The following is a 27,645-nucleotide window of genomic DNA, read 5'->3' as shown; positions in this document are numbered from 1 at the left end:
GCTGATTCACTGGAGCAGAGGACTGTGATTCAGGGGGACCTTAACAGGCTGGAGAAATGGGCTGACCAGAACCTCATGAAATTCAACAAAGGCAAAGTCCTGCAGCTGGGATGGTATAGCCCCACACAYCAGGACAGGTGGGGGACAAGTGGCTAGAGAAAGCTCTGCAGGAAAGGACCTGGGGTCGTAGCAGACAGCACACTCAACGTGGGTTAACGGTGCACCCAGGCACAAAGACCAAACACATCCTAGGCTGTATTAGCAAGAYTGCAGCCAGCAGGTCAAGTGTTTTTTCTCCTCTGCTGAGAACCTGAAGGGCCATGTTTGGGGGGAGCAGTGTATCCAGTTCTGGGCTCCTCAGTATAAAGAAGACTTTGACAAACTTTTGCATATCCAGAGAAGGATAACTGAGGTATCCTGGAGCAGCTAGTATGAAAGAAGTTAAAGAAGCTGGGCTTATTTAGGCTAAAAAGAGAAAACTAAGTGGAGATTTAACTACTCTCTTTAGTACATAAAGGGAGGTTACAGAGTAGACAAAGCCAAACTCTTCTCAGAGGCCCACAACAAAAGGACAGAAGACAATAGCTGCAAGTTGCCACAGAAATTCTGACTGGACATAAGGTAAAAATATCATGGTGAGGATTTTCAAAGACTAGGACAGGCTGCCAAGAGATGTTATGTGATCCTTATCATTGCAGATTTTCAGAACTGGATTGGACAAGGCTCTGAGCAACCTGATCTAGATTTGAGGCTAGTGCTGCTCTGAGCAGGGGGAAGGACTAGAGACCTCCAGAAGTCCCTTCTAACCTAATTTACTGTATGATTCTATGTGTTGTTTAAAATATTGCTCAATTACCTAAACAATTCTGCAAAACAAGAGATTAGTATAATCCTCTAACCTGAACTAGGAGATCAAAAGAGACTATTGTGTTTAAGAATGGGTAATATTCAGCCAGAAAAAGGATTAGGTTCACATGCATGGATCTTGCCTTAGCAATACTTTTTAATCACTTTGCACCTGTAGTTCTAGGTCATACCACTAGTACTTAATAATGTAAATAACATTGAACTATCACATTTTGAAAGTGGTCAGAAAAAGCTCAAAGGGTTCTTTCAAATATCCTTTAGAAGCTTTCCTAAAGTTAAATTTTAGCAGATAAGAAAGTCTCTGCTATAGTTTCTGTTCCTTGTTTCCTTGACCTTTTTCTAGTGGGAAATACAAATGGTGGAGAGGTGTAGGCTTCTCTCCCTGTACCCTCTGTAATCTGTCACCCACCTCCTCCAGGGGTTTGGCTGCCTGTCAGCCAGGGACAGGAGGCCCAGCTCTGAGACAGTTCAGCTGCACAGCCAGCTGAGACAGCTGAGGAAATTGGTACCTTGTGAGAAAGAGCTGTGAAAAAGCCTGTAGAGCAGAGATAAGGAAGATCAGGAAGGTAAAATTACAAAGAGGTTAGATTGCTGAGATAGGATCATTAGTAGCTCAGGATTAAAGAAGGAAAGTATGGAAGAATATAAAATCCTCAAGGACAAAGCAAARGAGATGCTGGATGATAGCAGCTCAGTAACATCAAGGATCCATTTCAGGCAGCTAAAAAGTTTGACCCTTCTCCTCCTGATTAATGCCTGCCTGGCCTCTCTGAGTGTCTTATTATTGGGGTGGTGAGTATAACAAGCCTAGCCACTTATTATGTTCTAGCTATCTTTGTGTGTGCTGGCCAAGATAAAATTGTCTTAAACTTTAGAGCTGAATATACTATGCTTGCAAGGTTTCTGTACATGGCTAAAGATGTGCAAACAGGTGCTCCAAAGGGACATTGTCCCAGGAGTAAAAGTTTTAACATTTTATAGCACTGTTTGGTTTTGAATTTGGGAGTAGAAAAAAAAGAACCTTTTAATCTGTCATCTCATTAACCAGCTTGAACTGATGCAAAAGCATGCGTATTGTGTGGACAAAGCCCCTAGGAGTATTCGTACTACTGTCAGGTAGAGCTTTCTATGTGGTTTCTGTGCCTGGATATTTTTGTAATATATGTCACTCCCCAAAAGACAACTGAGACTAGCATGTCTCAAAGGCTTTCAAGGCAGAGTCACTCAATTCTTTTCTTTTTACAAACTATGAACGCTGAGCCTTGAAACCACAAGTAGTAGCATGTTTTTAGGCAATGTACGCATAGCTGATTGCAGTTTTTAGATTATTACTCTTTAGCAAAATTGCTGGCATTCAGTTTATATTAGCAGAACTCCTAGAACTTGAAAATATTTGCAGGAAGGAAGTGGTAGTAATGTCTCAGTTACCAGAACCTGAAGAGCCCATGATTGTTGACTGCACATTGTCGGTGACCACCACAGTCTGGGCCACCAAAAGGATCATTTCAGCCTCCAGAGAAACAGCTCTCTATGACTTACCCCAAGTCATGCCAGAATTCCCTGCTGGGCTCTTGTTCTTTGTCAAGGCAGAAGCATTATAAACACATTCCTCACCATTAGCTTTTAGTCTACCTTATTTAAATTTTGAGATATTTGGATTCAATACATATTAGACATGTTGCTGTTAAGCAACTAGATGTTGAGTTATCTTGAGAAATCTCCCTTAGGAAACAGAGACAGGTTTAGCAGTGTTGCTCTGGCTTGTTAAGAATTTCTGCTGGCAATACTTCCCTTCTTCAGTGTATCCTCAGACAATCAAAATGATGGAGACTTCACAAGAACAGGCTTGAGGCTAGTTTACCCTCATCTGAAAAAGCAGCTGGGACCCTCAGTTAGTGGAGGGAGACACTTTTGCATGATAAGAAACGATGGTCATGAAATCATCCAGGCTCAACAAGCAGTAAAAATCTCAGAATTATTCTGGTTCCAAATAGCTTCAGAGAAGCTACACTTCCACATCCATCACTGCAGCTGTCAGCATATTTTCCATACACCTAGTATTTTCCTCCATGTCTACAGCATTCTTGCTCATGAGAGATATCTAAGCAGAAATCTAAATTCTTCAGTTGAAGTTGTCAAGCTGGCTTCCTCCCACTGATTTTAAAACCAGGTATCATTATTGCTCTGAAAGATGCAAAGGGAGGAAACTGAGTAATTAAGGGAGCCTGTAAAACCCGGTCAAGCTGCTGAGTAGTCCATTTATTTTCCTATTGATCTTGTCTTTCTTTCTTTGAGGTATAATAACTCTCCCATCACCTTCTTAAAGTTCCCCATGTAGCACAGCATCTTAACCTTTGTAATGCTAAGGACCTCTCATTTGCAATTCTGTAGTCTGTCTTTCACTCACAGCTCTGTAATCTTTCTCTTAAGCTGCTGTGGTAGTGTGTTTCCAGTGTCCTTCTCATGCTGTTATTCTTGTGCTGTTATTCCCTTGACCTTGCATCTTTAAACTCAGGTATCACTGTTATGCTGGGTTTCTCTTAGGAAATAATTGCCTTCAGGTGAGAACTGCCCATTTTTCCAGGCTTTTTCCTACATCTTGTTATGTAGCTTTTAGCTTATACAAGAGGAGAAATAAGATTTAGTGGATAACATAGTACATAATAGTCATTTCTATATCTGCTAAGTATTACCCAATAATATATATGCACAGTGCTTAGCCAATAACCTTACCTTTTGTGAGGAAGGTGTCCYGGATGCTACCTTGAAGTCACTGTTTGCACTGTAGGCTACTGTATAAAAGTCTGTTTTCAATTATACAAAATGTATGTTGCTGGCATCTTCTATTTTTAATTAAGTTATAGGATATTGYGAAGCGCTTGGGACTGGGATTATGTGCTAGTTTGGCACCTAGTATCCTGAGCACTAAATCTGACCAGAACTTTTCAGTGGAATCACCACAGAGCTATGGTACTTAAATAAGCCTTTGAACCATTAGCACTCCATTCAATTTGGGTAAAAAGTATTATTTTACTTTTATTAGTTTGGGTTTGCAGATATTGAAAATGTTCAGAGCATCTGAAATCTCAAGTCCTTCTTGCACACAGTATTTTTAGTGTAAGTAGCACTGTACTGTTACTTCTTGGACTGGCTGGCAGGACTCAGGTGGCTGAGGTGATGCAGCTCACTCAGACATCTTTCCATCTGTGCTGCAAGAAATCACTGYGCACAGAAATCTCTGTTTCCCAAGGAGAGCCATGCTCAGTCAGCCAAGTGTGGAACTTACTCATATTSTGTGTGTATATAGATTACAGAGAGGAAGGAAGGAACCCAGCTGAGCCCATTTTGTCGCACGAGGTAAATATAAAGCAGGTTGAATGCAAGCACTAACCTAGTTACTTACAGTCTTTAAAAATACTTCAAGCTGGATGTTAAGATAAACAACATCACACTGACCATTGCAGCCTACAAAGCCCTGCCTTTTGGGCCACTGTGGCTCGAGCCAAATGCATTTAAAGACAGCCTGTGGTTAACAGATCTGAAGGTGTGGGGACAATCCCGGTGCAAACAGGAATTACCTTCGTTTGGAATCAGAGAGTCATGGAGAAAGGTGGAGCTCAGGAGTCTCCCTGCCTCATCCCCTTTCCCTAGGTCAGATCAGCTACGCTGGTATCATTCCTGACAAATGTGTTTTGAACACCATGGATCAAGCTTTCATATGCTAATACTTTCTAAACTGYTTTAATGATTTGGAAAAGAATGACTAAATTTCATCTCATTAGCTCCAAGGAGAAAGGAAAACATGAGCAGCTGTAAATTATTTCTTTTTACATTTGGAATGCTAAGTCTCAAACCCGGATTAAATGTGTTTGGCTGGCAGCATTTTAATTGACCTCACCCTAAGCCTAATGCCAAAAGAAAAAAGAAGCATAAAATTAGGATATTGAAAATTCAAAATATTATTTGATTTTCATTTTCTCTGACAAGGTGTTTGTAGTTAGAACCAAACACAATGTCTTCAACAAATATTAAATTTGTACTAGTAAAAAAGARAAAAAAAAACAAGTAAGACTTCTCTTCAACTAAGGTCATATATGGGGAATAGATTTGGTCTAAGAAAATGAGAGGAAGAGAACTTTTTTTTTTTTTTTAAGAAAAAAGAGAGACTAAAATCTAGCTATAACAACAGTAAATAATTCTCCTTCCTGCAAATCAGACAAAATACTTTGATTCATATTGCAGCAAGTGTATTTGGTTGAGCTACAATTAATTTTTTCTGTGTATCTTTGTGTTTGGATATGGGTGAATGTTTAAATGTCATTAAAAAGATTAAATAAATTTCCTACTCAGACATCTTAATGAAAATTCTGTCTAATTACCTGCCCAGTTAAATTTCTGAGTACAAAACTTCTATCCTAGAAAAAAGGAATCYAGTCCACAGTGGTCAGTGAAAGGCTACTCTTCCACAGAGGCAACGAGCAGACGCAGCAGTTTGCGCAGCACTGTCTCGGCTCTGCCTTGAACTTCTGGGGCCCGTGTTGGACATTGTGGTCTGCTGACCCTTGTGGGACRAGGGGACTAGAGAGYGACTCTGCTAACAGGTAAGGGGAGCTGGGCAACGGCAACTGCAGGAAGCCTTAAGCTCTCCTGGAAGAAGCCCCAGCACTTRTCYYCCACTCTAGCTGGGTGTAGCTACYGCTAACGAGCAGTCTCCCTTGCCCCTGAACAGAGGGAGTTGGGGCTTTTGACACAGGTAGCCCTTTTTTAGGATGGATCAAGTACCCTGTGGGTCGGTAGCAGAGAGAGGTCTATTTAAGAGCCAGGCCTGGAGCGCAGCGAACAGATGCAGCAGTTTGTGTAGTTAGGTGCAAGAGGACATCTTCTTCCAGCACCAGTAGCGCCCAGTCTTGCTAACATGGTTGTAACTCGCTGTAAAGCTTATTTGCCAGTAGCTGTGGGAAYTGCTACATCAGCTGTGTCGGAAGCATCAACCCAGACAGAGCCTCTTACAGCAGACGCTGCCCTACAGGTCCCRGGCTGCAGAGAGTGCTTGGAGCCTCTCCAGAAGGCCTGGACTGATGGTCCGCCCTCCTGCAAGAGGTGTGCTGCTGTTGAGGATTTGTGTCGTCAAGTCAAAGAGCTGCAGGATGAAGTCAGTAGATTGYGAAACATGCAAGAAAGTGAGAAGGAGATAGACAGGGTGTCCTCAGAGACYGTACTGCTCCTGGAGTCCCAATCCCCTGCAGCAGGGGAGTTGCTGGAGGACTCTGTGAAGACTTTCCTTTGGTTGTGGAGGATAGGATTACAGACCTTCTGGGCAGGCTAGACATCCACAAATCCATGGGCCCTGATGGGATGCACTCACAGGTACTGAGGGAGCTGGCGGATGTTGTTGCCGGGCCATTCTCCGTCATCTTTGAAAAGTCATGGAGAACTGGAGAGGTGCCTGAGGACTGGAAGAAAGCCAGTGTCACTCCAGTCTTCAAAAAGGGCAAGAAGGAGGACCCAGGCAACTACAGGCCGGTCAGCCTCACCTCCATCCCTGGAAAGGTGATGGAGCAGCTCATCCTGGATGTCATCTCCAGACATATGGAGGAAAAGAAGGTGATCAGGAGTAGCCAGCACGGATTCAGCAAGGGGAAACCMTGCTTAACCAACCTGATAGCCTTCTCTGATGGAATGACTGGCTGGGTAGATGAGGGGAGGGCAATAGACATTGTGTACCTTGACTTCAGCAAGGCTTTTGACACTGTCTCTCATAACATCCTCCTAGATAAGCTCAGGAAGTGTGGGTTAGACGAGTGGACAGTGAGGTGGATTGAGAACTGGCTGAAAGGCAGAGCTCAGAGGGTCATCATTGGTGGCATGGAGTCTAGTTGGAGGCCTGTAGCTAGTGGCGTCCCCCAGGGCTCAGTACTGGRTCCCATCCTGTTCAACTTTTTCATCAATGACCTGGATGAGGGGATGGAGTGTCTCCTCAGCAAGTTTGCTGATGATCCCAAGCTGGGAGGAGTGGCTGATACACCTAAGAGATCAAATAGTATTAGACGCTTACATTTAGGCATCTGCTTCCCATCCTCAAYACTGAGGTATTTATGGATCAGGGTTTTGATGCCTTTTGCAAAAAATAAGGGGAAGGAGATGCCATTGACCTCATCACCTTCTCTAATAGCTCTTAAAATCTAGCTTAGTGGCTAGATCCCACTGATCAGAGATGTGGGAAATCCAGATTCAAATCCTCATTTTGCCTCATTTAGAGCATGGATTTCAACCCTCCCAGAAGATGCCTGAATTATCAGGTAAGCAGAGAGTCCCTCCTGTTATACTGAATGTACAATGAATATTCATTAGAACAAGGATTCAAACCTACATTTTTCAGCAAGACCCTTAATTAACTTACCACTGAGATATTCTTCCTTTGTCTAGCTTGAAGAATATTCAGCAATGTGTAGTGTAACAGCTGTAAATGGAGAACCTTATCCTATAACAGTTTATAAATGTTTGTAAATGTTTCACTTTTCTAGCCAAATCAGAAATTCAAACAGTTGTATAGCTCAGATGTTATTGTTCATTCAGCTTTACRACAGTCTTCTATGAAAAAGGCAGTAACAATAACTGATATGGAAAAGTCTGTCACATAAAATGTGCAGAGTGTTCAGTGTRGAGTTCTCTGAGGAAGTGTACTCAGCACCCCATACATTTATGAGGGGTGTGTTATGAAGGAAAACAATTTATCTACCAATTTACTCAGTTTTTAGTTTTCTGCAGCAAAAGAAAAATCAGAAACTTCTCTGTTCTTTTGTATGTCCTTTCCTGAATGAGACTTCTTTGTTGTTATTATTTGGCACAAATGGTCTTACTACCCGTTGCCAGTGAAAGGTGTCACCCTGAGAAATCCTGTCACCTTGAGCTCGTTATATTTAACACAGGCTATATTCATGYTTCAGAAAACAAAAAATAGAAGTCCTGGGCCGGTAAGGGAATGGATGTTCAAGAGTTATGGACCAGGTTTAATGCCCAGGTCATAGATACTGAGTTCTCCAGTCTTCAGAATTCTTGCATGACTGAAGTCCTCTGGGTAACTCTGAGTGAGTCTATATTCATATTTTACTAGGAGTAYACTTTTGAAGCAATTTTCCCTGTTGTACATCCTCCTGTGCTTTGGTTCACATGCTGAAGTGCTATCAGAGTGCACAAATTAGATTACCTTCGGATTAAACTACACTGGAAGATGCCTGTCACGAGCACACCAAAAACACTGCAGCCCATAATGGGCCAGCAGCTTTCAAAGAAAAAACAGATCAAATAAACTCCCTGAAAGGTGGCATTCAGGTCTTCTGAACCGCCTCCTTCAGACCTCTCCCTATTTATTTGTTCTATTTATAACACAGACAGATCTCTCTCTTACTTATCAAATAGCACTTAGCTTTCTTCAGAGGGGGCAGTCACAATAGTGACAATTATCAGAGAAGATGCATGTATGGCCAAAGTGCTTGGCTTGTGTGGCCTGGTGTCATAGGTTAGAAAGAGATCACAACTCCTCCGTGCAGCTAGGAGGAACAGTGGGACCCCCCTGTGCACAGTGTGAGTGCTTCCTCGTCATGCATCCAAGAAACCACAAGGTGTGGCCAAGTCAGGTGCTGACTGGCTCCTCGCAGGCCTCAGGAAAGCCCAAGCAGCAGGGAGGCACTGCCTGCCTCACCAGGACGGTTGTAGSTAGATTGGGGAGCAGTAGGAAAAGCTGCTAGACTCAAGTCTGAYGCAGGGTGCAGGTCCCCACGGCAGCTCTGCACATTGTGTAATGAATCCATCTGGCCACCAGACATGGAGCAAAGCATCGTGAGGGGTTACACAGTGGTGGGGTTGGGCAGGATGAACAACAGAAGTGTTTGGTCAAAGGCCCTGCTGATTTCCTGCCTTGCTGGCATGGGTGTCCTCCTTGACCCTCAGGACTGACTCTACATAGCCACTCAGCCACAGCCTTGCAAATGGCAACAGGCACTGCTCTTCTGCGCTTTCACCCAGCATACACCAATGATAAACCCAGTTGTCTATATATAGTGTTACTCATGAAGTTTCCCACTCAGTCCTAGTGTTTATGGGCAGCCTAAGAAATACAGGTGTCCTATTTTTTGGCAAGTTTCAATATCCTTTTCTGTTCTGAACTGTATTTCAGCTTTACAGAGTTATTTTCTATCTCAAATTCCCAGGGCTGTAGCTACAAGCAATCAAAAGATATCCATACTCTTACAAAATCAGATTATCACCTTCTGTATCTCCAGTTTCTAAATAATTGCAAATTCCTTTACATGGGCCTAGAYTGGAAGATTGGTTCTGCGTCCTCTTTCCCATATTAAACTACAGGAGGAGGTATGGATTGGCAATTACATCAGCTAAGAACAGCTGTCTGATCTCTACCATCACTGCTTTATGATGCTACAGTATCTACAGGCCACAATCACCTCTGAGGGTAGTTATGTACAATTATATTCAGCCAGCCAGTGTATTCAATTCTGACTTTCAGAGAGATTATAGAGGGTGGGTGAACAATAAATCTATGTTTTTAAAAGCAWTCAGTTCTCCATACATTCACTTGCATGTGTTTCACGCTGAAATGGGAGACAGATTCTCTTCGAAAACCTTCACCTACTCACTACCTTCTTTCTGGAGCAAGAGAATGAAGTAGGAGAACACTAATATGTGGCAGAGTTGAACTACTTTGTTGGCTTTCCTCTTTGTTTCTCCGTAAATAGGAATGGTATTCTAAAGGTGCCTAAAGGTAAGGGCAATCATGTATTTAATTTATCATATGCTATACATTAACTTTGACCAAATGTCCTCATCTTTACTAGTGATATATAAAATCAAATATCTTCTTTGCTTCTTTTATCAGCTGAGAGGCACCTAATATGCCTTTTTCCCTGATATTAGTTGTCTGTGAAATAGCAACTGCCATTTGATTGGCAGATTTAAGCACAGAAGAAGTCTTTACTTAGGTGTAGGAAAGCCTCAAAGTAAGAGGATAAAGGTTAGATAGCTATCAAAATACTTAAGCAAAATAGAAGTCTTCTGAAATAGTTTGCATCCAATATTTTTAGCTGTCAGTGGGAATCCAGCAGGTTGAAAAATGTGCCAAGTAATAAATTTCTTCTTCTATAAACTAAAGAATAATCTTTTAGAGAGCTATTGCTGAGCTGAAAAAAGTCTAATCGTATTATTCTACTGCTCTGGAAAAATATAACAGACACCTACAAAAAAGCCTGCAAAAGATATATATCTTGATCACAGATGGTTTCAACCAAAAACAGGAAAGTTACAGACATTTTTGTAAATTTAATGTACATATTAATTAATTAACAAACAAAAGGGCAGAACTAAGTGGCAAAATCATCTGGACTTTTCTAATCAATCTCCAGCTTCATGGTGCCAGTTCTGTGGGGCTGGATGCAATCTGCCACTGACAGATGTACTCAGGTTTGGAAGCTGTTACTTAACCTACTGGCAGTGACAGTGTTTGGATAATTCTGATCTTATCCAGAGAGGATTAGGAGACAAGCACAAATTTAAACTCSCTTCTCCAATGTGTATTTGAAGATGATGTACATTTGCAGGGGACTGGCTGTCACAAAACTAATTCGGCCTACTTTTTATTTGAACATATGCGGCTTCTCAAAGGAAGTGGATTGTAGGCAGAGGYGAAAGCAATTCAGTGCCTCTGATCTCTGAGATGCCATTTCCAAATGAGAACACCTTCACTGCACATTTTCTTTTTGTGGCATCCATCTGGGGAAATTTAGAGACACAAAAACACACTCTTATTTTCTGAGTTTTCCTCAGCATATAATGCCTGCTATAGAAACAATCCGGGCTTTGTTGCTTTTAGGCTAACGTAATTTCCTGAGAACTGAAATCAACGGTATTTTTTGAAGACAGACACAATGACAAGATGATACCACCAAAAATCTCTGTTTCCTTCTCATTCCTCTAGGAAGTGAAATGAAACCAGAAGCCTTTAGAATTCATATTGTTGTTCCCAAAGAAAAGTAGCCAATATAAAGAAACTATAAGTTGTAAAAATAGCACAGCTTTTCACATGTAAAAGCCAGATTTGTATTTGCATACCCTATGCAGAGAAGAGAGGGARTTTGGGATCAAACTTTTCCAGACCAGAAAAGACAAAAATCCTACTGCTGCTCTAATTAGAATTATAGCAAGATTTCCACTTTGTATTTCATCTTATATGTTTTCATTCAGTTCAATAAAAAGCACCACAGTGAGATCAATCTTTAGAAAGACAAAGTGAAATTGAAAATCTCTCTATTGCTATTTGGTCTTTCAGCAGATGATACACTAAATGTTAAGAACTTGAAATTTCACAACTGTAACAGAATAGGTTCATACATCTGATCTTCCCAGATCATTAAAGGGAGAAAACAAACCTTTTAAAAGAGGATGAGATGGCCTCTGGCAGAGCATTAAGTTGTTTACTCTTTAGTTATTTGTCTTACAAAAATGAACACCTGTTACTTATAGACATATAGCACACAAAAGTTCTTTGAACATTAAGCATTTCCACACTTCCTGATTCCACGCTTCCAGGACATTAGCTGCAGAAAACAGGAAGATCACTAGAACAGTATTTTTTCTTTAYACGATGTTCACTGACCATATGGTATTCTGTTTTATTTTTAATAAGATATTCACTTTCAGAATCAAAGAGAACAATCAGGAGCATATAATCTGTATATACAGCATTTGCTATAAAGCAGAGATTAAAAAAAAATATTAGCAAACTATCTAAACTATATGCTGTGTCTACAAGTTAAATTATGATTAGCCACTGCTTGCCAGTGGGGAAAAGAAAAGATGTTCCTGAAGGGTGAAGCACAAACAACAGCTTGAGTGTAAGCAGTCACTGAGGATTTACTGAGCTTTGAAAATGCTCTGATTCTACTATTTTGTCTACTGCCTTTAAATGCTTTTTCTGTATGTTAGGCATAAATACTGTTTATATAGTTCCTTTGAGAACTACAACTAAAGAATGCCAAATTGGAAGCAGAAGAAGATTTGTGGTTTATATGTTCTTAAATGAATTATGAGAATAGCTACTTTTCCCCCTTTCTCAGTAGTCTTGCTTTATTTACTACTGAAATTCCTCTTCAAGTTTGTATACTTCTGAGTTTGACATTTTCAAGTTTCTCTCCGCAATGAAGATAATTAAAAATGAAAACAAGATTCTGGGGCTTTGAGACAATACTAAATACCAAAAATGTTAGCAACATTTTTTAAAAGGACACACAAAAAATTCACATGGAAGACCTTCTGCTTGTGTAGAATATCTTTGAATTATAAGAGAATTTTTTAGGCCTGYGCTGAAATTGATAGGTTCCTATTCAGATAGAAAAATTCAGCCTTATGGATCATTTCGAGGATCAGATTTATACCAGCATTCTGAGCCTGTAGAGCATTGCAGGAAGAATACTTCTCCTGGTACACYGAGATTAAAACATGAACTAGAAAACACTTACTAAACTTTATTATCATAATCCTGACTTTTAGGAGGTTTATCTCTAAAAGATTTGGCCAGTCTGTTGTAAATTTGGGCTCCTGCTTGGCACTTGCCTGAACAAAAAAATCTACACATACAAAGAAGCCAAATTCACAGAGAAGGAGGAGTTACGAAGTTAACGGTAGTGTAGAAGAACACCATCATATACCACTGCATACAGGTATAGCAGCCAATCCCATTTTCCTATCATTATTAAACAGATAAAAATTAGACTAATTCAGAAACAGACACTAAATCTTAATTTTCAACTGTGTTTTTAAGTTATCCAGTGAATCTGCTGTGTAAACAGATCCAGACRAAGCATTTAAATTTCATATGTAGAAATTAAATACAGTTTTAGTAAAATGAACTTAATTACAAGTTTCTAGTCTTAATCTAGTCAGTCTTAACGCACAACATTCCCCAAATCACAGTTGGTGCCACTAGCACTACCTGCAGCTTCTGCCCTACTCACCCCTTTGCTGGTTCCTTCACCTTTTGTTGACATCCCATACAACATGGATTGCATATCCAAATGTAATGTACCAGGTAATAGGTAAATTATGGGAAAGACTGGAGGGAGAATAACAGTTCCAATATATAATTAAATTAACCTTCTAAATATAAGCATTGTACTGCTGATAATTTAAAATATGAGCCATTAATAAAATGACATCTCTGTACAGATGYGGGAAACTATAAATGACTTTGTGCATTTCAAATTTGTGAAGTTCAAAACAGAAGAAGCACACAAAAGACAATTCCATCACACATTTGTCCTGTAAATTCAGTCCAAACTTTATGTAAATTCATGCAAAGTTCTCACATAGATTATGCGTGTCATTCTGTTTTCTTGAGTCAGAGAGGTAGCAAGAGTAAATCAAACCAAACTCACTGTATTTTTAGAATGCCCATCCTTTAAGGCTATAAGGTTATATGGTTTTTCCATGGAGCTGAACAACAAGCTGGAAAAATACCAGTTTCAGAGTAGCAGTAGCAAATTTTAGGATTACACATGTAACCCACTGATGGGCTGGAAGAATTATAGAATTTGAGGTTTCGGTATTCACCCTATCATATGGATCATTCTTCGACTAATTCAGTGATTTTGTAAATGTGTCAAGATTCTGAGTTTGGCACCGTTTTTAACCGCCTGCTAGAGCGACAGAATCTGTTGTTTCATCCGCAATAGCGCATGCCATCTTCTAGAAGAATTCTGAGAAATGCCACTTGTCAGTTCTAAAGCTGTGATTTCCAGCATGAGTTTGTCTCCACTGTTCTTTAACAACTTTGAAATATCAGGATCATACTCTACTTGGAAATAAAAGCAGATGAATAAATTTGCAAGCAACCTTTCTAGTTATTTTCAGTTAATTTCATGTAATGGCCCTTTACTGAAATCCTGTTCAGCAAGATAGTATCAGTTTCTTAGCATTTACAATGGGGTCATGCTTCTTTCTGCAGGAAGTTATTGGAAATTTAGGATGTCACTTGTTTTCTTTTGAAGAAGATCAGCTTGTTCAGGCTTTGAGTTTTAATGTATGTTTAAAGCACTCTTTTCAGTTACGGAGTGCATAATCCATGTTGGTGAAACATGCTTGGTGAAACAGGGAGAGTCAGAAAAATTAATCTACTTGCTGAAAACAAAAGCTCTTTTTTTGTTGTTGTTTTTTGTTTTCCTCTTTTCCTCCTCTTCTTTTCAGTCAACAATTTTGTTTTAGCACCTGGGAATTCTTCATCTTCTTTGCCGTCCTCTCAGTCATTACTCTCTCAGCAGAACTTGTACAGTCTTGAAGGACAGAAATACATTCAATGCTGTTCGTCAAATGGAATTTTTTATCTGGCCTCTGGGGTTTTGTAGCATTGGGGTGATCTTTGAAAAACCTAAGAAAAAGGAACAGTTTAGACTGCATCAGTAAGAGGAAATGGAGCAGTCTAAATATAGTGCATTGATTATTTGGGATAACAGTTGTTTTCATGTTTCTCCTAGGTAAACCCTCTCTAGGGTAAGCCCTAACAACAAAATGATTAAAGTTTGACTAGAAGGCCTGACAGATTGGAGTAAGAGACAGCCTGGGCTTCTGGTCTTCAACAAGGTCTGGCTTCTTTTTTCTTTGTGGAAGAACAGTCTAGAGTCAGAGAGGGACTGAAAGAAGGAAGAGGGGACAAAAGTCAGTGAGAAGACTTGGAGACAGTATCAGAGAAAGAACACATGGCTAAAGTAATATCTCACACGTTTTCAGGTATAAAAGAACTCAGGTATAAAAGAACTGCCACACAGAGTGCTGAAAACAGAACTAGCAGCATCTATGAAAGAGGGAAAGAAATAGCTCGCTATGCTTCAGAAAGCCCCACGGGGGAAAAAAAAAGAAAGAAAAAAAAAAGAGAGAGAACAAATAACCAAAATAGAGACAAATTAGCTTCTTGGGGAGCCATTTTGCAGCCAGAGAAGAAAGAAACCAGGTTGCTCAGCAGACCAATCTTCAAGAATCTTCAGCCCTGTCAGTAGCAGCCAGTTGGGCATTTGTTCAGCAGAGAGCCTGATACTATATAATCCCTTCTACCAYAGTTAGGAAACTCTAAAATGCTATTTCATTTCATATTTGAGCTCCTATTTCCCCACAYTAGGCAAAGAAGGGAAAGGGTGCTGTGCTGCTTCTGTTACAGCTTTATATTCTTTATAGTAAAGGTGATCAGGTTACAATACTTCTAAAACACTACTTATATCTATATTGAAAGGTAACCTTTATTGTGCTCACATATCCTCCTGTTTCTTGTTTTTCTAAATTGTTTCAGTTTCTTCTAAAATTTAGTAAGGTCTTTGTAAGGACCAAATATTGATGTCGCTCATGTGAATAATAGATTTTTCAAATTGATGAGAGCGGAGTTAGGGGGGCTGGCTGTTAACTGTGCCTTTGCAGAGCATTACTGTTCCAGATACCTGAATATCTATATTTTCAGCACAGAGCAGTAAAGGCCTAAAATGTAGAATTTTTAAAAATTAGGAACAAAGTGTAAAAAAAAAAAAATCCACTAATCTTTGAAAGACCTYACACATCATAGAAAGGAAAGGGCAAAAAAAACAGTTTTTTTCTTTGCAGTCCGACTTTAAAGTATTTCAGCTACTTGTGCTTGATCTCCAGCTGCTCTCTTGACATGTCATGGAACAGTTATGTGTAATTCAACTGTCCTTAGAGGCAATCATAATTTTTTCCTGAAAACTGTAGACCTCCCTTTTGCACCAAATGTCTCTATAGCATTATCCACTATATGACAGGTCTGCAATTATCATTCCTGAAAACTATTATTTAAAAAGCTCCAGTTTGTTCCTGAAGATGTTAAAGGGAACGAATAACAGGACCTGCAGCAAGAGTTTATCAGAGAACATTTCTGTCAGTGTGCAGACAATTGTGAATCATGTGTCAGCTCAACAGAAATGTTCATACATTGCATCACAGTCCAGAGATGTGCTTGCGTCTTGATTTATGAATCATAATACTTAAAGGGAAATTATTTTGCTTTTCCAATTAGTTCTGCCTGTTAAAATTATGACTTGGCAATACAAGAATTCAAGACAAGAAGAYAGGGAGAAATTTATTTGACTATCTTTTTGTTATGAGTGATACAGGCAGACACAAAGGAGAATGGTGTCATCCTATGAAAACCTAATTCAATGGAGAGATTGTAGAAGAAGAAGAGATTGTTCCCAGAGAAGAAAAACCTAATTTTCAGATATGTATGTAATAAACCTATACAATCCACTCTGGGACACAATTCTGTGTAGAGAGTAGAACCAATCAGCTGAGCTGCTAGTATTTAGAATTCTCTTGGGACAACTCATGTTCTGCAGAAAAGAGAACCAAAGGATGCAAAGGTAAAAAAGCAATTATTTAGTATGAGGAAATATAGAAAACAAGAAGGAGAATACTGAAGAATGGCAATGTCAAGAATGGCTTGTGTAATAAAAAGTCAGAGCAAAATCTTGAAGGTATATTGGGAAAAGATGGAAGAGTCCTCAGACTTCAGACAGTACTTGAAAATACCATTTAAATTCAAGAGCCTGACTCAAAGCCATGACCTTTTTGTTTTTTTTCTTCCCTCTACTTGACTTACGAACTACATTTCTGACCAAAGGWCCAAAGATTTTTCCCTTAGGTAGGCTCCATCTTCCCTATTGCCAGCAGATAGTTGTGCTCATAAGAAGCTCAAGAATGCAGATGCCTAAAGCCCTTGATCTTCTAGGGTACACCTGAGAATACTTCCAAGAGGCAGTGGAAAGTTTTATAGGTGTGTTTGCAGATGACTCCATTTTCCCATTCTTATTCCAAAATGGTTCCCTAAAATATTGCTTAAAAAAAGGTTAGAACAATGTGTGACCGTAACACACAGAAGGAAAGTGACTTTTCCCCTTGTAATACCCAGTTACACAAAGCATATGAATAACTATTCACTCAGGCACTCAGGCAGATATATAGCTTTAAAGTAGGAGCTGAGAATCTATTGACYCCATCTGACATGCTTTGCAAAGCTGAGCAGAGTGGTGGCATTCAAAGGAAGCTGATAAGAGATAGCACAGTGTCCTGAGGGGACCATGTTGTGTGACTATATAAAGTGATTATGCTGAAATAATTAACACCTCTAATCAAGCAGAGAAGATGTAAGGTTTAAAGCACTGATTTTGTTCCTTTTATTTAAGAGAAAGAAGCTGTTCTTTTATCCTAAACTCTGTATCAACCCTCTGTTCACACTACTACAAGTTGCAAAGGTCTTATGTTTTTACAATTGACTCTGAACAAACCAAACTGCACAGTATGAACTGATAAAGCTTGACTTGAACATTTTTTTCTGAATGTAAATTGCTGTAGGCTTTAAAGGATTCCAAGTCTCCCTGGAGTAGGTACGAACTATTTTTAAATTCGATTTGATGCAACATCTATTTTAAAAGGCAGTTTGAAACAGAATATGTCTGTGTGCTAATGGGAGTAAATGGGATTGCGAAACATGTGCTGCAGGCTTTTTTCTGTGAAGAATGCAAGAATGTAAGCACACAAATAATAACAACAGTAATAATCTACTGTGTATTCCAGTCACTCTCCATGCACATACAAGCATATTGACATCATGATAGAGACATACCAGGCAGTTGCTTGTAAGCCATGAAAACTGCAATTGAATTCCACACTAATAGCAGCAAGTGTAGGTGACTGGAAACATGGGGACAAGAGAATATTCTCTCATGGGAAAGGTTTTACAAACTAGTTTATATGCACAAACACACACACACACATATAAAATATATACATATACATATATATACATACATATATACATATATATGTGTGTGTGTGTGTGTGTGTGTGTGTGTATATATCTCAAATGTTGCCAAAACACTGAAATATTCCCATCTTGAGATGTCTCTTCTCTCATCCAATCTCCCTGAAAGATTAAGCATCTCTTGAGGCATGCAGATGTCTCTTACAGTAAGGTARGGCAATGCATTAGGGAAGATACTCACCTTCAGTTCAAGGGAAGTAGTGACTCTCTGAGGGAATCCACTACGCACACATAGAGCAACAAGCGTGCAAAATCCCCAGACTGTCAATCCTATGAGATACTCTAACAATATCTATTTGCAAGAGAAGTATTTCAGGCATCATTTTTAACAAAAAAAAAAGAAAAAAGAAAAAAGAAAAAAAAAGAAAAAAAAAGGAAAGAAAATTAGAAGAAAATAGATCTGCCCAGTTTAAAATCTAATGGCAAAACTTCCATTATTTTTAATGGACCCAAGGATTCACCATCTTTGAAAAAGGAAAAAGCTTAAAGTACTCCCAAATAAGTGACAGTCTCAGTACATCGGTGGATGAAAGTGGTAGCAACAATCTCCTACGTGTACAACCCCTCTACCTTTCTACAGGAACTGGAATGTACAGAGGTTGCAATTTTGGTTGCTGACTGCTTTTGTCTTAGATACCATCCATGCATCTTTTCTCTGCCAGTTTCTGCACTCACAGCCTGCCAGACACAATTCCATCAAAAACAGAGAATAGCTTTGCCTTTTCTCAAAGAAAAAGGGAAAAAAAAGCAAACAATGAGAAAAAGAGAGAAGAAAAAGGCAATTTGAAAAATCTTAGAGAATCAAATTGTCAGATTTATTTTGAATCATTTATCTTGAGGAAAGATCTACCAGTAATCATGAGTTTGTTCGTTAACCTTTATGCCACTCCTGCTGCAAAACAGTGGTTTAAATGACTGTTTCAGTCATGTTTTATGACACTACATGAAGCAGTAAATTCTCCACTTTGGTAAAACTCTCTGTCAAAAGAAAATTACATCATAACACTTTCATTAAAGAGAAAAAAAATAAAGCTATGTTTTTTTTTTTTTGTAATTATATATTTTAACATTTTGTAATAGGGATAGAATTAACACATTAAAAGAGTTACCTCCGTCCCCAGTGCTCGCTTCTTGGTAGCGCTCATCCCTCAATTCCTCAGGCGCCTCCCAGCTTGACCTGAAGGATTTCCGGAGTGCTAATTTTTACCCACTCACAGGTTCTTAGAAGTGCCCACTGTGCGCAGATGGGAAGCTATCTCCTACTCTAAACCTCCAGTACAGAGTATGCTTAGATGAACACACACCTGAATGTTCTTCAAAGCATTAATTAGAAGTCGTCAGTGCTATAACTCTTGTGGTTGCAATGGCGGCATTTATATTGTAAGGGGAGCATTTTAGTAAGCAGCCAGAGTTTTCCTTTGCTGTTGCTCTAAGATCCTGGCTGTCTACCCTGACAGAGAATTTAGATCAAAACAGTGGCACTAAAACTTCAGTGTGGCAGTGCCTAAACAAGTCTGAGTGTAAGCAGGAAGACAGTAAAAAATTCTCCATTTACAAAGTGTGAAGACCCGAGACTGATGTGGGCATCCAGAAGTACTAGCCACTACCATGAGATGTCTCTTCCTGTCAGTATAGGAGAACTATCAAAGAACCTGATCTCAAGAGCACAGTCAGGTGGTTATGAAACTGTGTGGTAAAACAGAAAAGCATCCCTGTAGGCAAGGCTGTCAAGGCTACAAAAATCTGAAAGTAAAATTGGTATAAATAATTATCAAGAACCAATGAGGCAAGAAAGAAAGACAAATACTGTCAAGAGAGAATAAAATACAGATTTAAACTCAAGCTGCATCAAGTAAGACCGATGAAAGCCAGCTATTGCTATAAAATGCAAAAGCAACAGTGATGGGGTGATTCTGTTACAGTCGAAAAAATGATACTCTTAAAAAAAATTAATCAAACCAGAAATATTCATAAATTGCTAGTTAATCTAACCTTACTTCTCAGATGTTCTCAATTTCCATTTTGAACACAATTGAAGAAATGAATATGTAAATTAATCTAATTCTGGAATTAATTTTCATCGTAACTGCTGAATATTTGTACACAAATACCATATTGCTGAAAGGTACTCTATACTTTTAATTTAATACTGTGAATCCATGAATGTCTCTTCAGACTGAATTAGCYGGCGAAACCCCTGCTTTAAATGGGGACACGTAAGTGAAAAATAAAGCTTCACAATTTATATGTCTTTGCTGGAGGAAAAGGGAAAATTTTAAAAAGTTTATACATGGATGTCAAGAGCTACACATAAACATTTCTAAAGGGAAAGCAAGAACCACTAGTGTGTGGTTACCTGYTCTTCACATACTCATTTTTACAGGCTTACAAAATTTTTGCTGCACCAAAGGCCTTTGGGACTTTTTGCTTTGTTAGCYGTTACACTACTCTTGTCCCAAGCTGACCTTTCCTACCTTTGTCCTTGCTGTAAGAAACTGAGGAAACATCCCATCCCTTCCCTGGAGACACACTACTCATCAAGATTAATTCCCACACTCATCTTTCCTTTCCCCTCTCCTTCTTTCCTTCTTCTTCTCCTGAGACTTTTGGCCTAACCCTCGAATCCTTGTGCAGCTCCCCAGATAGCTGGTTAATTCTGAGGAGTCTCTTTGCCGGGATCAAGTTCCTTCCCTTGCCTGGCCTCCAAGCCTGAATCGCCAACCCACCAGCTATGCTGCCTACCAATAGGTGCTCACTTTCTCTACCCACCTCCTTCTTCTGGCTTCTAACTTCCTCAGGTGCCAGATCTTCTCATCCCCTGCTAACGCTTCCTGTTCCTGTGCTGGAAAGATTATAAGCCCCCCAGCTGGACGGGGGCTTCTTCAGTTCCCTCTGCCAGATGTCACTGAAGGCTTTTGACTGGGAAGAACCAATCTTATAGAAGCCAAGAAGATGTGGGAGGTAGCTGAGGTATCTCTCACACCTCTGTGGCCACCAATTCTACAAAGAGAGACCGAGTCTGATCTCTCAGCGAGCAGGACCATTACAATAGCAGCAGCATACTTCAGSGTGCTTGTTTTGGCCTCAGCTTTGAAGTGTAGAAGCCATTCAGATCCATCTCACAACATGCTGCACTGCAGTTGAATTGCAACCCAGTGAATATAGTTACGTATATGAGTATATATAAAGCTATGCATATACATATATAAAGCTATACACATATGTCATATATATATGTATATATAACCATTAAGGAACAAGAGCTTTCTGTGATGAGAGTATTTAGAAAATTGACAAATCAGGCCAAGGTTAAACTTTAAAACAAAACAGTACCAAAGTYATTCACTAAAAAGCACACTTGTGCTAATGGTTTGTTGTTAATCATCACTACACCTTCAGAACCATGGTTGTCCTCTTTCTTTTCTATCTTTCCTTGGTCATCATAGGTGTTTTATGATTCTCACTACGCTGAATAAAAAGAAATATCAACTGTTCCCAGTGCTGCTTATCTTGTTTTTGATTTTGCCAGTTATCCTTCATGTGTATTTGCCAGGACACCTCCTTATTTGAGTCCCTTGCACTTATCTACTTTTTTACTCTTTTGCTCACAAGTTCTACTACTTGGGTTAACATTCTCATGTGCCTTTAATGTGCAAGTGCACAACTCTTTCTTTGTTTCTTTCGTGCTAACACTGCTTCACTGGAAAATGCTTAAATATTGTGTCTGGTCATCACAGCTAAATAAAATGCTTATGTGCTGTAGATTATGCTGTTTTAGTGCACATGTATTTGGGTTCAAAGCAAGTGAACATTAATTATATCCTAATTAGCATGTTTATAGTTTATAGGTGTCACAGGCCTCTGCTGGGGATATAGTTGCATTGTTTGCATAGTCTCAAGAATGTTTTTTGCTGGCAGTGCTTTGCTTTTGCACTATTGAGGCAAAGGCTTTCTTATTTTAAGTTCACTAGGATCATTTACTGCTCAGAAGATACTGCTGCAGATATTGCTTACACCACATATATCCTGGCACAATTCTATTTTCTATTTTTAAAGCCTCTCCTTGAAGGAAGGTAACAATCATTTGAAAATAGTGGTGTAAGAAATCCATGTTTATAGCCAATGAGAGCATTGTAATTAAAGGTGTTATCAACATACCATGCAACCATGCAACATTCAAAATATGACACACTGGTTTGTGAGATGTAACATCCTGATTTTTCTCTCCAGGATTTCTTGGACAGAAAGATGTGTCATGTCTATGCCATGCATACAATGTAGAATTGATTAGAGCATGTCAGACAAGTGGTCAAAATCATCTTTTACCATAAAGTCCAGAGAGAAACAGAAAAACCATCAAGGTGATAGATGACTTGTAAAAGTAGTAGCATCTTCACCCTTCCTTCCTTTAAAGGAAATAGAAACATCAAATATGCATATATCTCTCAAAATTAATTTTCAGTAGATACCTGAAACATTTTTTTTAAAAAAAGATAATAAGTAAATAATAATATATAAATAATAATAAGCAAATAACCAAATGGTCCAATTTCCACTCTCAAGAAGCCTGTGAATATTGGCATAAGGGAAGAGAAGAATGAGTGCCAGAAGGAAAAAAGGAGGCAGTAGATACAAAAAGGAAAAGGAAAGGAAAAATACAAGTCCAGGAAATTAAATGTCATTAAAGAATGGAAGATGAATGTGAAATGTACATATTTTAAAATGAAAGTAAAACAGATACAGTAGGAGTAAAAGTAGGAGAATTATAGTAAGACTGCAACATACTGCATCTGAGGCAAAACAGCCACAGGGAAAGAATAAGGACACAAAAGTCATATTGCTTTAATTATACCGTGTAGTTATAGTAGTAAAATCTCCTGAACATAGATTGAGCAGTATAGATCTAAATGTGTTTGTACCAGCAGAGCATATTCCTGAAAGAGACAGAAGATTTGAAAGGCAGGAATATAGCTAATAGTAGCAAAGCATTAAGTGGCGGTCCAGCTGAAAGACAGATAAGGAACTGCACATTGTACTCAGCAATAACATCAGAGCAGCATTTCAATGGTGCCTCTTAAATTTTATTGCAGAAAAGTTTCACTTCTAAATCAAACAGAATAAACCCCATGTTCAAACTAAGAATTCAAAATCTTTTGTGCCTTCTTATGCCAAAATATTTTAGACACGGACTTTGCACACTTTCTGGTATATATATACCTGCAGAAAATATTCACATCGACTTAGGCAATTGCATTGCCACCTACACACACACTACAGGTTCTGGCCTTTACCACATCTGATGGTAATATTTATCATCTCAAAAGTTACCATCAGGTGTGATAAAGGTCATCTCTCAATGAACTTTTGCACGTTAATTTTCTAATCACTTTTATGAGTTATCTGCAGATATACGTGCAGTGAGTTACTTTATGCTTGTATTTGCCTATCTGGCTTGTATATTTTGTCACTTGATACAAGCATATGAGCCATCCTTGTACCTCAGGAATCTCTTTTTCCTCCAAAATTAGTTGGTTTCATTTATCATATACACTGGTTCATCCCTAATATCCACAGAAGAATGGGAACCAATTTTGCACCAGATTTGTGTTGGCAACAATGGACTTCACTTGCTTAAAGGTTTGGGCTTCTCACTTCAACCCTTTCCATTGCACTTAAATTGAATGCCTGAGATAGGTGGTGAGGATACTCATACACTCCATGGAGATTCACTAAAGTCAATAACATGATTTGAGGGAAGTAACACTGTATTTACRTATTTTGAACACATTTTCAAATGCTATTATGATTCACATCAAAGACATCAAGATTGCTGTACTGACTAATCCTTTTTTCTCTTGAGCTTCAAAGTAATTACACCGCATTTGAGACTCTCTGGATTTCAGCTGACTGAACCAGTGCTTGGTGCCAAGAGCATCTTGGTAGATCTGATAAGTCAGATAATTCATGCACAACCGATCAGTAGTTACTGTTATGCTTGTCCCTTTGTACCATTAACATTTTTGCAGTTATTTTGCTTTCTCTAAAGGAAGATGATAAAGATCCACATGATACAGGCCAAAGTCTCTGTTATTAGTATGCAGAAGCAACCTTTGTTAATGTCTACTGACAGCATGACTATTTAAATGATTCAGTCTGGTGTCCTTTAGTCACAGCCTCTTGAGGGCTAAGGCTTTCTGTATAGCACCAGGGACCACTTCCTCGCTAAACATTGATGCTCAGTTAATCCAAGCTGTAATTAATTGGTTTTCTTTTACTGTGTATTCATGCCTAAAAGGGATTTTTACATCAATTTATCGCATTTAACAAAACAGTGCAAAGTAGAATTGTGCCTGCTGTAATTATTTTATTCATTTTCACACCAAGTGAATACACAATATCCATTTTAATTCTAGTCTAAGCAGGCACATCATCACAGAAGCCGATCTTGATGCAGGAATCTGAAGTGAAATCCAGGTTAGGCCAATCTTAAAGCCAAGAGGGCTTCATCTGTCTACATTATGTATTATTAAATCCAGTTCACAGACATTCTTATGTTAAAGAAACTTCCATAATGAAGCATAATCAGTGAAGTTAAACTTATTAATACCAGAGCTAAGTGTATGGTAACATACTAACATGTAAGCTAATTAATTGTAGAGAAAAGATACTGTTGAACAGGTAGATTTGTGTCTCTCTGTGAGGCTACTAATACCAGCAGTTGCCCCAACCATACAAAATACAAAGGAAGTTACATATCATTCCACCTCTCTCAAAAAGACAGGTGCTATATATCAGAGAGGCAATAGATTTACTAGCCAGGATTTCTCTGGGCACAAAATGTAGGCTAATCCTTCTACATTCTGAGTCACAAAAGTGCTACCATCAGATGTGATAAAGGTCACCTCTCAGCAGACCTTCACATGTTAATTTTCTGACCCCTTTCATGAGTTGTCTCTCGATATGTGCAGTCAATCACTTTATGTTTGGAGTTGCCTAACTAGCTTATGTATCTTGTCACAGCTTCTCCTCAGAAATATCCAAGAGGAATTAGAGATCTCTCACTAAGAGAGGAAAAAATAAGCATTTTGCAACAATTTTCAACAGGAGCACTACAGGACTTCAGCTATTCTGCTGAGACAGGTTTAAAAGATCATGACCTACAGTCATATTCGAAAAGCTCTATTATTGCTCAGAAGAGTTAGGATTAGAATCAACAGGGACCAAAACATCTGCTGAAAGGAGAGTGCCACTGAGTTATGGATTGCACTGAGCTCTGTGCAAACTAAACTACGGTCTCAAAACTGTTTCTCCAATATAATTGCTGGACTTATTTCCAGACTTGAGACATGCATGGACTATGGGTCATCCTTGTACCAAAATATTTTTTTTCCTCTTAAATTCCCACCCACCAAATGACCTGACAGCATTTGCAAGAGCATAAACAGCTTTAAAGTTGCTATAGCACCCTGCAGCCTTTCTGATATGCTTCGGTTACCCTCTCCCTTCCGTATCAGTTGCAGCATGAGAAATCACCTTAAGAGACATTGTTGCTTTGCAGTTGCTTACAGCCGTGAAGCCTCATCCTACCTCCCACTGCCTCTAAGACTACATTAGCAACTGAAAGTAGATCCTTTCCAGCAAACCAAGTTAGTCAAATCATTTCTTTCTAGGAAGCAGAGTTATGCAGCCTGGATTTCTACTGGTGCTTCTCTTGCATCAATCTTCTCCGAGGAGCTTGTTTCACATTTGGTGCCTTTTGCTTTTATGACTATCTTGTGATAGTCACCCTGGCTGTACCAAGCAGCTATTTAGAGTTGCCAGTAGAAACACTGATGAACTAAAAAGTGTCAGAGAAATAGATCAACTCAGTGTAAAAAGATGCTGCAGCCAGGTTCCACTGGAACTGACCCTCAAGATGGTTTGGGGTAGAGGAATTAAGGGGGCCCTTGCCACCATCAGAACTGGCTCCTGAGCAGCACATGGATAGCAAAGTAATATCTTCCTCGCCACCATGAAAGAAAGTCACAAATACAGCATCGAGGAGTCCAGGAGTGTTTGTTGTAGAGTCCTAAATCAGATCTCCTGTMAGGGGGAGCTGAAAAGCCCACCAAAACTGAGAGGAAAACGTGTCTCGTGTCAGAATCAATGGCTCCATCCCAAGGGATTAATTTGGCTTGTGAGCAGGACTGAGGAAATCCTCTCTCCTTCCACTGCAGCCTCTGCAATGAGCTCTCTCATCCATCAGTAACTAAAGCAAATATCACTATTGTGCTCTTTGAAGCAGCTTGAATAATTCTTCTCTCCAATATAAAGACGATAAAGCCATATCAAAAAGCTCTCAGCTACTAGGCATTGACTAACTAGAAATTTAGAAAAGGAAGCTAGTCCTACTCTTAACTGTCCCATTMAATGGCTTCAAGATTGCAAACTGAAAATATATTTCCCATTTGCAGTATCAGTCCTCTTCGACATCACCGGGATGTGTTCATCATTCCACAATCAAATGTAATGCAAGTTGGCATCAATTTTACGAAGAATAAAAAGCCAAAACATAATGTGAATACATAAAAAGTGTTGTTGACAGYTTATTTACAAAATCCAGGACTTTAATGCAGATTCTATTTTAGCAGAAAACTGTTAACATAATAAGAATACTATCTGTTTCAAACAACCTGCTATCCTCAGTGCACTTTCTTGGAGGAGTCATAGATTTATATGAGACATAGATGTATTGGAGGAGTCATACATTTTCAGATACCCTGAAACTGTGCTTACAACATAGTTCTCACTGCCTGTAGTTCTGTGGATTCCCTGAGGTTTTAGGAAGACTCTTCAATCAATGGATATGGCTGATGTTTCCAGTTCTCATTCCAGACAGATATATTCTATTAAATATTTGCAATCTGAGCACACATTATTTTGTAACCTTTCAAATTYAGATTTGCATGTGCAAATAGGGTAGTTAAATAGCTAAACTTCTAAAATATCTAATATCAAAAATTGTCTGTCATGCACATGGTAACATACATAAAAATATACATTTAAATCTGTGCYATCCAATGCTTACATCTGCATGCAAATATTGGTCCATGCTTCATATTGAAATTCACTGAAATACTGGAACATATATCTAAGTATTTAATTCACTATGATGCCAAACAGGTAAGTTTTAAATGAAAGATAAATAAATGATGCCTAAATTAATGTATTAGGTTTTAAAGCTCACCTCTCTCTATGCTGTTGAAAGAATCTGAGAGAGTGGGGGAGAGAGAGGATGTCAAAATCCTGGATCTGTTTTCACGGGACAACATATTCTCCATGTTTATCTCAAGGGCACATTTTCAGTGATAAACTCATTCCCTTTCTCCCAATACTGAGAGTGCAAATAGTACTAAGATAAATAATCTTAAATATTCAATCCAAGCCCCACTTCAGGTAATTAATTAAGCATTTCGCCATTCAGGAAGAGCACAGAAGCTTTTTTAAAACCAAATGTGTACTTAAATATTGTCATAAATAAAAATGAAGAATATCTCCTCAATATATCAGGTTGTGATGAGTTGTTAAAAAAAAAGAATCTACATGGGATTAGTGTGAGGTTCAATTTTATCTGGTGACTTCACTAATCATTTTAACAGAGATTATAAACCAGATAAATGAAATACAAAGAGGAGTGCTGCAGACACTGCTGTGCAAAGAGAATAAATGCAGCTATCTATCACAAAGAGGATGTGAAGCTCGGATGTAAAACCTCTGTTTTGGTGTTCTCTGACTCCTGAGTGTTTGTCTTTGMAACATCCTTTAATGTTTGTTTATGCAACAGGTACACCATTGTACACATATATTTGTCACATGAATGGAAAAATATGTCAGCAGGCTGATTCTTAAACTTGTTC

Source organism: Rhea americana, unplaced genomic scaffold (genome assembly GCF_003343005.1).
Source record: "Rhea americana isolate MKP2758 unplaced genomic scaffold, rheAme1 scaffold_7, whole genome shotgun sequence".
Lineage (NCBI taxonomy): Eukaryota > Metazoa > Chordata > Aves > Rheiformes > Rheidae > Rhea > Rhea americana.
This window is presented reverse-complemented; position numbering follows the sequence as displayed.